Here is a 16,763-nt window from a genome sequence, read left to right as displayed (position 1 = left end):
CATCTCAAAAACAAACAAATTAGCTGGGCGTGGTGGTGCATGGATGTAATCCCAGCTACTGGGGAGACTGAGGTCGGAGAATCGCTTGAACCCGGGAGACAGAGGTTGCAGTGAGCCGAAATTGCACCACTGCACTCCAACCTGGGTGACAGAGCAAGACTCTGTCTTTAAAAAAAAAAAAAGAATCAATGAACTAATAATCATACAAACCTGATAAGTGTCATGAAGGACAAGAATGTGGAACATCATTTTAACTGTGAAGGAGAGGAGGAGTGGACGGGAGGGTAGGGGAGGTTTCTCTGTCAAAGGAGCATTTAAAAAGAGACCTGGCTGGGCACAGTGGCTCACACCTGTAATCCCAGCACTTTGGGAGGCTGAGGTGGGTGGATCACGAGGTCAGGAGATCAAGACCATCCTGGCTAACATGGTGAAACCCGTATCTACTAAAAAAAATTAGCCGGGCTTGGTGGTACACGCCTGTAGTCCCAGCTACTCGGGAGGAGGCTGAAGCAGGAGAATCGCTTGAACCTGAGAGTCAGAGGTTGCAGTGAGCCGAGATTGTGCCATTGCACTCCAGCCTGGCCAACAGCAAGACTCTGTCTCACAAAAAAAAAAAAAAAAAGGACAAGAAGAGACCTGTCCAGGCGCCCTGGTTCACACCTGTAATCCCAGTACTTTGGAAGGCTAAGGCTGGTAGATCGCTTGAGCCCAGGAGTTCGAGACCAGCCTGGGCAACATAGTCAAACACCGTGTCTTTCCAAAAAATACACACAAAAAATTGCATGGCATGGTGGCATGTGCCTGTAGTCCCACATACTCGGAAGGTTAAGGTGAGTGGATCACTTGAGCCCAGGAAGGTCAAGGCTGCAGTGGGCCATGATCATGACAATACACTCCAGGCTGGACAGCTGAGTAAGGCCCCCATCTCAAAAAAAGAAAAGAAAAGATAATCTATCTGGCAGTTTTCTCTCTTGCCTTCCAATTGTTGCATCTCATTTATTTTTCTTGTCTTATAGCATTTTTTTGCTTTTTTTTTTTCCGAGTCTGAGTCTTGCTCTGTCACCCAGGCTGGAGTACAGTGGTGCGACCTCAGCTCACTGCCACCTTCGCCTCCCGGGTTCAAGCAATTCTCCTGCCTCAGCCTCCCGAGCAGCTGGGACTACAGGTGCGCACCACCACACCCGGCTATTTTTTTTTTTTTGAGATGGAGTCTTGCTCTGTCGCCCAGGCTGGAGTGCAGTGGCACATTCTCGGCTCACCACAAGCTCTGCCTCCCTGGTTCAAGCAATTCCCCTGCCTCAGCCTTCCGAGTAGCTGGGATTACGGGCACCTGCCACCGTGCCTGGCTAATTTTTGTGTTTTTAGTAGAGACAGGGTTTCACCATCTTGGCCTGGCTGGCCTCGAACTCCTGACCTCGTGATCCACTTGCCTTGGCCTCCCAACGTGCTGGGATTACAGGCGTGAGCCACTGCGCCTGCGCCCAGCCTTTTTTTTTTTTTTTTTTTTTTTTTTTTGAGACAGAGTTTCATTCTTGTTGCCCAGGCTGGAGTACAAAGTGCGATCTCGGCTCACTGCAGCCTCTGCCTCCTGGGTTCAAGCGATTCTCCTGTTCTCAGCCTCCCGAGTGCTGGGCATCTATAGGCATCCCTTCCCACCAAATGCCTGGCTAATTTTTTTTTTTTTTTTTTTTTTTTTTTTTTCCAGTAATGGGGTTCTCCATGTTGGTCAGGCTGGTCTCAAACTCCTTGACCTCAGGAGATCCCAGCCGCCCTCGACCTCCCAAGTGGCTGCAATTATAGGCGTGAGCACCACGCCTGGCCAATTTTTGGTATTTTAGTAGAGACGGGGTTTCACCATTGTTGGCCAGATGGTCTCAAACTCCTGACGCTTGTGATCCAACCACCTCAGCCTCCCAACAGTGCTGGGATTAGGGGGCATGGGCCACTGTGCCTGGCCCTCTTACCAGCCATTTACAACACTTCCAGTGACTACTGTTGCACCAGTAACCAATTGATTTCTCACAACAAGCCCTCCAAATGGACAATCCTCTGAGATGACTTTATCCTCCCATGCCCATTGTACAGAGGGAGAACTGAAGGCACAGGGAACGTAGAATCTGTCCAGGCCACCAAGGCACATGTAACAAGCCAAACTAGGGACTCAACCAAACTTGTTGCTCTCAGTTTTCAGCCTTAAAAGGAAAACTCAATAAGTTATTCTGGGTTTTTTGTTTCTGTTTTGGACTTTTTTCAGGGTGACCCAGGTTGGAGTGCAGCGTCGGTGAGCACAGCTCCATGGCAGCCTCAAATACCAGACTCTAGGGTAAAACTCGCCATCTCGGAGTCTCCAAGCAGTGGGACTCGATAGGTGTTACACCACCACACCCAGCTAATTGTGTAGAGATGGGGTCTCACTATATTGCCCAGGCTGATCTCAAACTGCTGGCCTCAAGGGATCCTCCTGCTTCATGACTCCCAAGTCGTTAGGATTACACGGGTGGTGATGAGCTCTATGGTTCAGTCCACTTGCGTGTACTTTTTTTTTTTTTTTTTTTTTTTTGAGATGGCAGTCTCACTCTGTCGCCCAACAGCTGAGAGTGCAGTGGTGCCAATTCGGCTCACTGCAACCTCTGCCTCCGATTCGAGAGACGTGTTTCAAGTTCCAGCCTCCCAAGATGGCTGGAGTACAGCACGCACCACCACACTCGGCTAATTTTTTTTGTATTTTTAGTAAGACGGGGTTTTCACATGTTGGCCATTGTTAGGTCTCGAACTCCTGACTCACGGTGATCCACCCCGTCGTCCTACCAAAGTGCTTGAGGGTTACAACATGAGCCTGCCCCGGCCTTTTTTTTTTAGACAGGAAAAATTCCTTGTAACTGGCGGGGACGGTGGGCCTTCACGCGCTGTAATCCAGAACGTTTGGGAGGCTGGGCGGAGAGATCACGAGGTCAGGAGTTCAAGACCAGTCTGCAACATAGTGAACCCCGTCTCCACTAAAAATACAAAAAATTACGGGCATGTGTGGCTGGTACCTGTAATTCCAGCTACTTGGGAGGCGTGGCCAGGAGAATTGCTTTGAACCCGGGAGGCAGGGGTTGTGTATGTGAGCCGCAGATCATACCACTGCACTCTGTAGTCTGGGTGAACAGAACAAGATCCTCTCAAAAAAAGAAAAAATATCCTGTAAAGTTTTCCACAGTGACCCACAGAGCTTGGATGATAGAGCTGGAATCCTGGAGATCTCGTTCAGGCTCATTCGCCTCTACTCATGAGCCTCCAGTTTGCTCCCTATGAGGAAGGGTTGAAAGATGTTCTCGTAAAAAGCCTCAGAAACTCTGCCAGTTAGTAAGGAGTGAGAAGAAGCCCAACGAATTGGCATTAGTTTCGCTTAACTGCTACTATTAACAAATTACTACAATCAGTGAGCTTAAACAGAGAAATTTCGATTTCTTTCACGTCAGTTGTGGTGGAGGCCAAAAAAGTCAAAATCACGGGTTGATCAGCCAGGCTGGCGGTGGACTCCACCCTGTAATCCCAGCCCTTTGGGGACGCCAAGTGGTAGATCCCTGAGGCCAGGATTTTTAGACATCAGCCGACCAACATAGTGAAACCCGCATCTCCTTACTAAAAATACAATAAATTAGCGGGCGTGGTGGTGCGGCGCCTGTAGTCCCAGCTCATCAGGGAGCTGAGGCAGGAGAATTGCTTCGCACCTGGGAGGCAGAGGTTGCGCGTATGGCTCGAGATCTTGGCTCACTGGTTACTCCAGCCTGGGCACAGGACAAGACCTGTTGGTTTGTTTGTTTGTTTTTTAAAGAAAGAAACAAGATATTGTCAGCCAATATTTGAACCCTGGAATTTGGCTCCAGAGCCCTGTAGTCCCACACTACTTCCAGAGGTCATCTTCACATGCGTTAAATCTGGACTTCAGGAAGCCGCGAGTAGAGATCCGTTTTCAGGCCAGGGACTCACCGCTGTGCTGTTAGAAGGGCAGGGTCACTGGCCACACGTTGCCTTTAAGAGCTTGATACATGGCTGGGTCCAAAATGGGATTCGCCTGCAGTGAAAATCACGCTGGAGTTGAAGGCTTGTGCGATGAAGGAATGTAAAGTATCTCATGAAGGGGATTCTGATGCTGAGGCGGGCGGCAGTGGCTCATGCGTGTAATCCAACCTTCGAGAGGCCAAGGAGGGCAGATCACCTGAGGTCAGGAGTTTTGGAGCCACCTGGCCCACACTGGCGAATTCCCGTGTTCTACTAAAAAATACAAAATTAGCCAGGGTGTGGTGGCGCGTGCTGTAGTTCCAGTATTCGAGAGGCTGAGGCAGGAGAATCACTAGAACCGGGAGGTGGAGTTTGCAATGAGACCGAAATCGCGCATGCACGTCCCAGCCTTGGGGGACGAGCTAGACTCTTAATTAAAAACACAAGGAAAATTAGAACGAATAATAATTCTGAAACTGGATACATGTTGAAATAATAATATTCTTGGATGTATCCGGTTAGATAAAGTACATAAAGTTATCTTCACTTGCTCTTTTTACTTTTTTTTAGTGTGGCTACTATAACATTGTCTTTTTTTGTTTGTTTGAAATAGGGTCTGGGCTGGTGTCAGTCATCGCAGGTCCGCAGGTAGAAGTACAAGTGGTACAATCATAGCTAACTGGCAAACTTGAACTCTGAGGCTCAAGGGATCGTTCCACTACCTCAGCTCCTGAGTAACGTGTGGGGACTGTAGAGGGCTGCCACCACACCCAGCTAATTTTTTAATTTAAAAAATATGTTTTGCGGTTGGGTGCGGTGGCTCAGCCTGTAATTCTAGCCATTCGGAGAGGCTGAGGTGGGCAGATCACGAGGGTTTCAGGAGTTCGGACCAGCTGGGCCAACATGGTGAACCCCGTCTACTAAAAATACAGGAAACCTAAACTGCGTATGCGTGGCAGGGCTGTAATTTCAGCTACCTCAGGAGGCATGAGGCAGGAGAATCGTTTGAACCAGGAGGCAGAGGTTGCAGTGAGCTGCAGATTGAGCCATTGCCTCACCCTGGGTGACAGGGCAAGATCCGTCTCAAAAAAAAAAAAAATTGCCGGGCACCAGTTGGCTCACTCCTATAATCCTAGCCACTTTGGTAGCCAAGTTGCGATACGATGTTGGGTCACCGAGGGTCAGGAGGAGAACTCCTGGCTAATATGGGGTGAACGCCTGGTTTCCTGTACTAAAAACTTAAAAAAAAAAAAAAAAAAGGCTGGGCATGGTGGCTCACGCCCTATAATCCCCAGGCACTTTGGGAGGCCGATGGGCAGGCAGATCACGACGGTCAGGAGATTGAGACCACTCACCGTAACACGGTGAACCCTCTTACTATTACAAAAAAATTCAGCCGAGGGTGTGGTGGCAGGCTCCTGTGGTCCGCTTACTCGGAGCCATAAGGCAGGGAGAAGTCGATGAACCTGGGAGGCGGAGGTTGCAGTGAGCGAGATCATTGCCAGCTTGCACTCCAGGCCTGGGGCAACAGAGCAAGACTGTTTCAAAAAAAAAAAAAAAAAAAGTTTGTAGAGATGAAGCAGGGTGCGGTCTGGCGGGGGTTGGGGGGTGGGGTGGGGTCTTGCTGTGTTGCCTACGCTGATCTCACACTCCTGGGCTTGACATTGCAGTCCGCCTGCCTTGGCTTCCCAAAATGCTAAGATTATGAGCATGAGCCACCCTGGCCTAAACACTTAAAACGACATGTGTGACAGCCAGGCATGGTAGCCTGCACTTGTAATCCCAGCTCCTTGGAAAGCTGAGGTGGGAGGATCCCTTTAGACCAAGAGTTGGAGATCAGCTTGGGCAACATAGTGAGATTCCATATGTAGTGGATTCCAATATAGTGAGACTTTAAAATATAAAATAAGGGCCAGGCACAGTGGCTCACGCCTGTAATCCCAGCACTTTGGGAGGCCAAAGTGGGTGAATCACCTGAGGTCAGGAGTTCGAGACCAGCCTGACCAACATGGTGAAACCCCATCTCCACTAAAAATGCAAAATTAGCCAGGCGTTGTGACACATGCCTGTAATCCCAGCTACTTGGGAAGCTGAGGGAGGAGAATCGCTTGAATCCAGGAGGCGGAGTTTGCAGTGAGCTGTGATTACGCTACTGCACTCCAATCTGGGCAACAGGAGCGAGACTTCATCTCAAAAAAAAAAAAAAAAAAAAAGAAAAGAAATATATATGTATAATAATTAAATTAAAAAAAATTGTACATATGGATCCAGCAGACTCATATACCTCTGGTTATATCTCCAAAGGAATTGAAATCAGGATGTTGAAGGAATATCTGCTCTCCCAAGTTCATTGCAGCACTGGTCACAATAGCCAAGATATGGAGGCAACCTAAGTGTCCATCAAAGGACATAATGGATAAAGCAAATGTTGCATATACACACGATGGAATACTATACAGCCTTGTAAAGGGAGGAAATTCTGCCATTCACGACAACATGGATGGAACCAGAGTACATTATGCTAAGTGAAATAAACCAGGCACAGAAAGACAAACACCACATGATCCCATTTTTATATGAAATCTTAAAATGCCGATCTCATAGAAACAGTATAAAGGTGGCTACTAGAGGCTGGGGAAGTGGGAGAGGGTTGGGAAAAGAGAAGATGTTGATCAAAGGGTGCGAAGCTTCAGCGAGACTGGAGAAACATATTTCACTGATCTATTGCACAGCATGGTAACCATGGTTAATAAGAATGTACTGTATATTTCAAAGTTGCTAAAATAGAGTTTAAATTTTTTAATTTGTAAATATTATTTTTTATTTTTGTCAGTACATATTCTCATCTGATTTTTATTTTTTAATTTTTTATTTTATTTTATTTTATTTATTTATTTTTGAGATGGAGTCTTGCTCTGTTGCCCAGGCTGGAGTGCAGTGGCGCAATCTCGGCTCACTGCAACCTCCACCTCCTGGGTTCAAGTGGTTCTCCTGCCTCGGCCTTCTGAGTAGCTGGGACCACAGGTGCCCACCTCCATGCCCAGCTAATTTTTTTTTTTTTTTTTTGTATTTTTAGTAGAGATGGGATTTCACCGGGTTAGCCAGGATGGTGTTGATCTCCTGACCTTGTGATCTGCCCCCCTCCATCTCCCAAAGTGCTGGGATTACAGGCGTGAGCCACTGTGCCTGGACTCTCATCTGATTTATTTTGTTTTATTTTGTGCTTTTTGTAGAGATGGCATCTCACTACGTTGCAACTCCTGGGATCAAGACAGCCTCCTGCCTCAGCCTCCCAGACTGCTGGATTTATAGGCGTGAGTCACTGTACCTGGCCCTGACATCTTGATTTCAATTTCTTTGGATATACACCCAGAAGTGGGATTGCTGGATCCACATGTGTAATTTTATTTTTTATGTGTTTGTTTATTTATTTGTTTATTTATTTTAAGACAGTCTCACTCTGTTGCCCAGGCTGGAGTGCAGTGGCACACAATCTTGGTTCACTGCAACCTCTGCCTCCCTGGCTCAAGCAATCCTCCTACTTCAGCCTTCTGAGTAGCTGGGACTACAGGTGTGCACCATCACGCCTGGCTAATTATTTTTATTTATTTGTTATTATTATTTTTTGAGACAGAGTTTTGCTCTTTTTGCCCAGGCTGGAGTGCAATGGCTCAATCTCGGCTCACCGCAACTTCCGCCTCCCTGGGTCCAGAAATTCTCCTGCCTCAGCCTCCCAAGTAACTGGGATTACAGGCATGCGCCACCACGCCCGGCTAATTTTGCATTTTTAGTAGAGACGGGGTTTCTCCCTGTTGGTCAGGCTGGTCTCAAAATCCCAATCTCAAGTGATCCGCCCCACTCGGCCTCCGGAAGTGCTGGGATTACAGGTGTGTACCACCGTGCCCGGCCCGAAGTTATTCCTCTAATCTGACTGTAGTTTGGTATTTTTTAACCGGCGTCTCTCTGTTCTTCCTCCCCCAACCCCATCTCTACTAAAAATACAAAATTAACCAGGCGTTGTGGCGCATGCCTGTAATCCCAGCTACTCGGGAGGCTAAGGCAGGAGAATTTCTTGAACCCAGAAGGTGTAGGTTGCAGTGAGCTGAAATCGCACCATTGCACTCCAGCCTGGGCGACAGAGCGAGACTCTCTCAAAAACCAAAAACAAACAAACAAAAAAACAAATAGCGCCGCGTTTTCTGGGAGTCAGTAAGTTCCCCATTTAGGAAGTGTCCAAGCTCAAGTTGAAATGATGGTACATTGCGACTCATGCTGCAAGGCCTCAACCCAGTTCCTCTCCGGACCTCAGTTTCCTCATTTATAAAATGGGTGTGGACGACTCAGTAAGGTCAGATTTTTAAAAATAATAATAGTAGTTAATAGTAATTGGCCGGGTGCGGTGGCTCAGGCCTGTAATACAGCACTTTGGGAGGCCAAGGTAGCAGGATCGCTTGAGCCCAGGAGTTCTAGACCACCCTGGGGCAATTTAGCGAGATTCTATCTCAAAGAAATAATCATAATCATAATAAAAATAAATGAATAGATAAGCTGAGACGGACTCAGGTGCCGCTCCTGCCTGCGATCCCGGCGGGGGCCACCAGGGGGCGCGGCGCCCTTACCCAAAACTCCTCCGACGGCTCTGAACCCCAGCGGACGCGTCCGGACGCCCCTGGAAGATTCTGCGCCCTGCCGGCTCGCAGGCTCCTGGGAGCCCGGGAAGCAGGTGCGCACGCGGGGTGTCCAGGGCGCCCCCGATCCAGGCCCCCTCGCCGTGCCGCGGGGCTAGGGGACGGCTGTGACTCAGGCGCGCGCTCCTCCCTGGGGCCCTCAGTGGTCGCGAGGGGGCGCGCACGGCCTCGGGAACCCGCGCGGCGCCGCGTCCATTTTTACCCCAGCGCAGCTAAAATAGTCGCCGCGCTCCGAGCCGAGCCCGAAATAGCGGCCCCCAGATAAGGCAGGACGACTCAGCGCTTCCGGGGAGCGGAAGGGGGAGCGCGCGGGGGGAGCGGTGCTGGGCGCAGCCCGGCCGAGCAGGCGCCGCTGTCCCCAGCGCACCCCCACTCTGTCCTGGCGGTCACACTCGCCCCCGACTGCGACCTCCGCCCCGCCGCTAGCCTGGCTGCCTTCCTGCGTCCCCTACATGGTATCCCCATCCCCTGCCCCCCATCCTCAGCTTCACCTCCATTCCTCATCATAATTCCCCCTTCTCCTGCCTCCCCCCAGCGATGTCCCCCACTGGTACTCATACCCATCCCCCAGCCTGCCCTACTCCTGTCCCTATTTCCCCTCTCCGCCCTCATCGCCAATCTCCTGTCTTCCTGAATCTGCCCCTTCCCATCTGTGTCCTCAAGGCCAACCTTTATGGGGGCAGGGCAGGGCGGGAGGGTCACAGGGAGTCAGGATACCTGCGGGCTGAGGGCTGAGGGCTGAGGGCTGGGGGTGAGGATCTGATTTCTTGGTTTGTTTCTACAGTGGGCAGGGTTAGGCTTAGATCTGGGGGTTGGAGCATCGGACACTTTAGTCTGGCCCAGTCTCAGAGCTGAGGCGAGGCATGGCCAGCATCACAGCTCATTGTGTGACCAGGGTCGGGGCTCAGGCTGGGGAAGGATGACTGTCTTTGTCATCAAGTTTGATCACTGTGTCACCAGAGTTAGGGCGCAGCCTTGAGCCGTTTCTTTATTTACCCACCTCCACATAATATTGTTTTATTTCAGACAAGGTCTTGCTCTGTCGCCCAGGCTGGAGAGCAGTGTTGCCCAGGCTGGAATGCAGTGCTGGAATCTTAGCTGACTGCAGCCTTGAACTCCTGGGTTCAAGACATCCTCCCACCTCAGCCTTCCTAGTAGCTGGGACTACAGATGTGCACCACCATACCTGGCTAATTTTTGTTTTTATTTTTTTTGTAGAGACAGAGTCTCTACGCCTTGCCCGCCTTGCCCAGGCTGGTCCTGAGCTCCTGGCCTCAAGAGATCCTCTGGCCTCCTCCTAGGAAGACACTGAAATGACAGGCATGAGCTACAGAGCCCGCCTCCACTAAGATTCTTTCCTCCCTTGCAAGTCAGTGATTGGACACAACAGCTCCAGGCCGTGGGAACAGTCAGAACTCTGTTCTCTGGGTCTAGGTCTTCCCTTTGGACTTGGATCATCTAAGGGCCTCCCCATTTCCATATCCTGAGATTCTCAGTGCCCACTCCAAGAATCGGTGTCAGGTCTCAAGGACCTACACTGCATGTTCTGGGGGTTCAAAGGCAGCACACTGACTTCCCTGAGGGTGACAGAGGTCAGAACGAGTGACTAAGGTCTTGGGCCTGGCCCTGACCCTGCAGTGGGCGAGGAAGACACCCAGTTGAGGCCCAGGTCTCCACCCAGGTAGCAGGGTGGATGGGGGCAGGGGGGTCATCCCTGAGATGAAATGTGGGTGGAAGGTACCCAGATAAGTTTCAGAGTCAGTCCAGAGATGGTCATATATTTTTTTATTTTATTTATTTATTTTATTATTATTATTTTTTTTTTGGAGACGGACTCTTGCTCTGTCGCCCAGGTTGGAGTGCAGTGGCCGGATCTCAGCTCACTGCAAGCTCCGCCTCCTGGGTTCACGCCATTCTCCTGCCTCAGCCTCCCGAGTAGCTGGGACTACAGGCGCCGCCAACTCGCCCAGCTAGTTTTTTGTATTTTTTAGTAGAGACGGGGTTTCACCGTGTTAGCCAGGATGGTCTCGATCTCCTGACCTCGTGATCCACCCGTCTCGGCCTCCCAAAGTGCTGGGATTACAGGCTTGAGCCACCGCGCCCGGCCAGAGATGGTCATTTTTAAGTAACTTCTAAAATTCTCGAGTAGCTGAGATTACAGGCACCTGCTACCAAGTCTGGCTAATTTTTGTATTTTTTGTAGAGACGAGGTTTCACTATGTTGGCCAGGTTGGTCTCAGACTCCTGACCTCAAGTGATCTGCCCACTTTGGCCTCCCGAAGTGCTGGGATTACAGGTGTAAGCCACTGTGGTCAACCTAATTTTTTTTTTTTTTTTTTTTTGAGACGGAGTCTTGCTCTGTCACCCAGGCTGGAGTGCAGTGGTGGGATCTCGGCTCACTGCAACCTCTGCCTCCCAGGTTCAAGTGAGTCTCTTGCCTCAGCCTCCCGAGTAGCTGGGACTACAGGCCAGGCACATGCCACCTGTAAAAATTAGCGCCCGGCTAATTTTTTGTCCGATGGCGGTTTCACCGTGTCCCTAGCCAGGACCTGTCTCGATCTCCGTGACTTGTGATCTGCCTTGCCTCAGCGCCTCCCAAAGTGCTGGGTGGGATATACAGGCGTGAGCCATCTGCTCCCAGCACTTTTTTTTTTTTTTTTTTTTTTTTTTAATTTTGAAAACTGTTTTGAGGCCAGGTGCAGTGGCTCACGCCTGTAATCCCACCCAGCACTTTGGGAGGCCGAGGTGGGAGGATTTCTTGAGCCCAGGAGTTCAAGACCAGCCTCAATATTATAGTAAGATCTCATCTCTGTAAAAAAAATTTTTTTTAATTACCCAAATGTGGTGGCATGCACCTGTGGTCCCACCTACTCAGGAGGCTGAGGTGGGAGGATCAGTTGAGCCCAGAGGTGGAGGTTGCAGTGAACCAAGATGGCACCACTACACTCCAGCCTGGGCAACAGAGGCCCTGTCTAAAAAACCCAAAAAGTTTTGGTAACTACAAAAGGATATACCTTGGAAAAGTAAATTTCCCTCCCACTCTTATCCCCACTTCTCAATATTAACTACTTTTTATGTATCTTGGCCAATAGGATTCACTGAGCTCTCACAATGTCCCTGGCCTATGCAAAGCTCATCACAGAAATGAAGTGACTGGAATCATTCAGCACTCAGGGAGTGGACCGTACCCCATTGCTACGCCTGTTTTAGAGATGGGAAAACTGAGGCTTGGAGAGGGGCAAGCATGTGTCCTTTTGAGGACTGGGCTCTGAAGACTTTTCAAAGTTGAGGCAAGGAAGTGGATGAGATCAGAGAGGCAAGGTTCAGGTCAGGATACACATCCCAGGGACAGTGACAGGGATGGGGAGTCAAGGAAGGTTGCCTGGAAGAAGACTAAGGGTAGCCAGGAAGGCACCTTCCAGAACCTTCTGATGGAGGGCTTGGATGTTAGTAGATAACTCTGTTTGGGAGGCTGAGGAACCACCAGCAGCAGGGTGTGGCCCCTCCTCAGATCCACAGGACCCCAGGGGTATGTATAGGAGGAGAAGCAGGCTGCTTAATGACATCTCAGGGACACATCTCGTGTGATAGCACAGCCAGCTTAGTTATGACGTCTGAGTGATTTGCCAACTGCCTTAAGACCAGCATCCCTAGTCATGCCCCGCGGGGGGGGATAAGGATAAGAGGAAGTGACAGGCCATGTGGGGAGGAAGGGGAGATGCAGTCACACACAGACCAGGGACTCAGGCGCTGAGGGACGTGTGGTGCCCTCTGTACTAGGGAAGAGTCTCCCAGCTGCCTGGGTGTGAGGGTCCATCTTATTGATTTGTCTAGTGAAGGAGGCCAGGCTCCAAGGAGGTATAGCTGTAGTCAGTCACAGTCAGTTTAGGATGGGGTCTGCTCAGGGGCTGCTAGAATCAGTCACTGCTGTGTCCCCATCACCTAAGGCAGTAACTGGGACACAGCCGGCGCTCCATACATCTTTACTGAATGAATGAGTCGAATGAAAAGGGTCAGCACTCTCTGGGACTCAATTTACCCTTGTGGTCATTGGGCTGCTTCAACCAAGGGGATCGCTAAGAACACCCCTTCCCACCCTGGGTCCCAGATCCCAGATCGCCAGTGAATAAGAAAACGGGTTAGCGCCTTTGGTGGACTCCGCCCACTTGTGACGTCACGAGCCGCTCCCCCAGGGTCCCAACCCAGGCCTCTCCCTTGGGATGGGGGCGGAGAGGAACCCGGGAGTCCGGACTTAGGCCCCTCCCCCGGGAGCAGGCGGGCCTGGCAGGGTTACACAACCTGTCGTCGCGTCCCGAGGGAAGTCACCGGATGTCCTGGCCGGGCCGGGGACAATGGGCTAGGAGCGCCCCTCCCGTAGGAACCTGGAAGTGGCAGGGGCTCCCCCTCTTCTGATTCACCCTTGTTTCCGGCCCGGTTTAGCCTCCTTCTCCCTGGGGATCTTATCTCCTCCCAACTCTACCCTCCTATGGCCCTGCAGTTCGGTTTTCTCTGAACCGGCAAACCTCTCTCCTCTACACCCCGCACCCCGTCCTTTCAGACCTCCCCAACGCCCCCCGAAACTCTCTGCCCTCACACTCATCGCTTGTAATTCCCGAATCCCCTAAACTTCCAGTGTCCCCGGTCCTTCCTTCACTCATCCATACCGGGCCCCTCTTCCCCCCACCCAACTACCCCCACTATCCTGTCCACGCCCTCCCAATTCTCTCCCCGGGCTCCCCCAAGCTTTCCTCAATATCTCCCTGTCCTCCCTAGCCCCCGACTCACCCGCTTCCCTCCAACTGACCCCAATACACTCTCTTGTCCTAATCCCAGCCTCCCCAAGTTCCCTCCTGTCTCCTCGAACTGCCCCATGTCTCTACCTCATTTGGGATCTCCCCAAATCCGGTTCCTCATTCCCCCCCTCCCCCAGCCAGCCTCTTCGCCCCCAACGCCGGAGCCCCTCCCCGGCCCTAGGCCCAGGGCCGGCCCGTGCCCCTCCCGGGCGCGCTCCCACGCCGGGCGCGGGTTCCCAGGCCGCCCCCCCGCGGTGGCCCAGAGACCCAGTTTGCGGCGGCAAAACACTGGTCTCCGGGCAACAGGCCCCGCCCCGCCCCAGGGCCGCCAGCCGAGGCTGGGCGGTCAGGAGGCCACCGGGCCGGGACGTAGCACCCAGGCCTGCGGGCCGAAACCCCGGCCTTGGCCCCCAGAGGCCTCAGGGCGCAGAAACCCGGAGACTGAGGCGCAGCAAAGCGGAGATACAGAGATCAGGGCCCCGGGGCAAGAAATTCGGAGACATGCTTGGAGGCCGAAGCAACAGGGAACTGTCGGGGCGCAGAGATATCAGGAGAGACAACGCGACAGATCGAACAAGGACGGGGCCCAGAAATAAGCACAGAGATAGCGCAGTTACACATGGGCAACACCGAGGGGGGCAGTGACGCCCCTGATGGCAGAATAATCCATCTCTACTCCTCAGGACCTTTGCACTCAGTTCGAGCGAGGGACTTCCCCTCTCTGACTCTCAGTTTCTGTATTTGTAAAATGGGGACATTAATACGTAGCGCTTAGCAAATCGGGCTGTTCTGACGATTCAGTGAATTCGCAGACCCAGAGCTTGTAGCGCAGTTCCTGGCATGTACACTCATCATTCATTCATTCAACAGATTTTGTTGTTGTTGTTATTGTCTGAGAGGAGTTTCGCTCTGTGGCCCAGGCTGGAGCGCAGTGGTGCCATCCCGGCTCACTGCAACCTTCGCCTCCCGAGTTCAAGCAGTACTTCCACCCCAGCCTCCCACGTAGCTAGGGTTACAAGCCTGTGCCACCACGCCCAGCTATTTCTTGTATTTTTAGTAGAGATGGGGTTTCACCATGTTGGCCAGGCTGGTCTGAACTCCTGACCTCAAGTGATCCACCCACCTTGGCCACCCAAAGTGCTGGGATTACAGGTGTGAGCCACTGTGCCTGCCCCAATCAACAGGTATTTATTGAGTATCTACTATATGCCAGGCACTGGTAAGGACTGTGAGAATGCAGTATTGAACAAGACAAAGCTCTCTGTCCTGGGAGTTTAGTCTTTGGAAATTGGGAGGGGGATGACCAACAATAAATGAACAAATGAGCACATTTAGCAAATTATTGAGTACATTGGAAAGTAATAAGTGCTGGGAAAGCAGAGACAGGGGGCTGGGGTTGCTATTTTCAATGGAATGGTCAGGGAAGGCCTAAATGAGAAGGTAATGTTTGAGCAGAGACTAGAAGTTTGTTCGGGAGAAGCCATGCAGACATCTGGCCTAAGAGCATCACAACCCAGTTAGAGGGAAGTAACAGCAAATACAAAGGGTGTAAGGTAAGGACATGTCTGGCGTGTTGGAGGAATAGGGAGGAGGCCAGTGTGGGTGGACAGAGAGAAAGTGGGGAGGGCACTGGAGCACAGGAGGTCAGAGAGACTAAGGGCTGATCCTGCAGGGCCTGATGGGCCAAGGTGAGGTCTTTACAGAGTGAGTCGGGAGCGAGGGTTTTGAGTAAAAGAGGGATGTTCACTGTTTCTTATTTTTTATTTTATTTATTTATTTATTTTGAGACAGTTTCTTTCTTGCTGCCAGGCTGGAGTGCAATGGCACCGTCTCAGCTCACTGCAACCTCCGCCTCCCAGGTTCAAGCGATTCTCCTGCCTCAGCCTCCCAAGTAGCTAGGATTACAGGTGCATGCCACCACGCCTGGCTAATTTTTTTTTTTTTTTTTTTTTTTTGCATTTTTATAGAGATGGGGTTTCACTCAACCCAACCCAACGTTGGCCAGGCTGGTCTCGAACTCCTTGACCGCAGGTGATTCGCCCACCTCAGCCTCCCAAAGTGCTGGGATTACAGGCGTGAACCACGGTGCCTGGCTTGTTTTTTATTTTAACAGGGTTCTTCTGGCTGTAGGTGGGGAATAGACTTTGGAGGACAAGTGTGGAGTCAGGCAGACCAGTCACTCTCATGATCTAGTTGAGTCCAATGGTGACTTGGAGGTAGCAGGGATCGATTCTGGAGGCCTTTAACTCAAGAGAGGCAAAATCTGTGACAAGCACATGCATAGTAAGCCATCAGTAGATGGCAGCACTTACCATTATGTTAGGTGGTACTCACCACATTCCCGTAAAAGTTATCATCCCTATTTTACAGATGTGCAAACTGAGGCCCATAGAGGTCACTTAACTTGCCCAAGGTCTCACGGCTCAGTCTAGCTCCAAAGACGGTACCCCTCTGTTGGGATGGCTGTTCCCAAGCCCACACACCCGAACATAACACTCTCAGCGCCTAGAGCTACATCTAAACCTGTACTCATCCATGTGGGCCCCAGGACTCCCGGAGCCATGTCCTCATCAGTCACACGGAGCTGGTGTAGAAAGTAGGGGCTGGGCCAGAAGAGGTGGCTCACAACTGTAATCCCAGAACTTTGGGAGGCCAGGGCAGGCAGATCATGAGGCCAGGAATTCGAGACCAGCCTGGCCAACATGGCAAAACCCTGTCTCTACTAAAATACAGAAATCAGCTGGGTGCGGTGGCAGGTGCTTATAATCTTAGCTACTCAGGAGGCTGAGGCAGGAGAATCGTTTGAACCCGGGAGGTGGAGGTTGCAGCGAGCCAAGAACGTGCCATTGCACTCTAGGCTGAGTGACAGGCTAGACTCCGTCGAAAAGAAAAGAAAAGAAAAGAAAAGAAAAAAGAAAAGAAAAGAAAAGAAAAGAAAAGAAAGTAGGGGCCAGACGGGGAGAATGCTGGCCCAGGACACTTGCTTAGAGGCAGGTTGGCACAGGTACAGAAGGTCCACCCAGAACCTCCCAGCCCAGCATCTGGCTCCCACACCCAATCACGGCCTAGGCCTGGCACACCCCAGTGCTACGTGCAGCAACATGTTAAACACAGTCAAGCATAAACACAGAGATGTGGTCTTCTGCTCTGGGAATGCATTTTCAGGCAGTGTGCAGAAAACACAGATTTGCCTCTATCTTTTTTTTTTTTTTGAGACGGAGATTCGCTCTCGTCATCCAGGCTGGAGTACAGTGGCGTGATCTAGGCTCACCGCAACCTCTGCCTTTCAGGTTCA

This window comes from Rhinopithecus bieti, unplaced genomic scaffold, assembly GCF_001698545.2.
Source record: "Rhinopithecus bieti isolate Rb0 unplaced genomic scaffold, ASM169854v2 scaffold_7888, whole genome shotgun sequence".
Lineage (NCBI taxonomy): Eukaryota > Metazoa > Chordata > Mammalia > Primates > Cercopithecidae > Rhinopithecus > Rhinopithecus bieti.
This window is presented reverse-complemented; position numbering follows the sequence as displayed.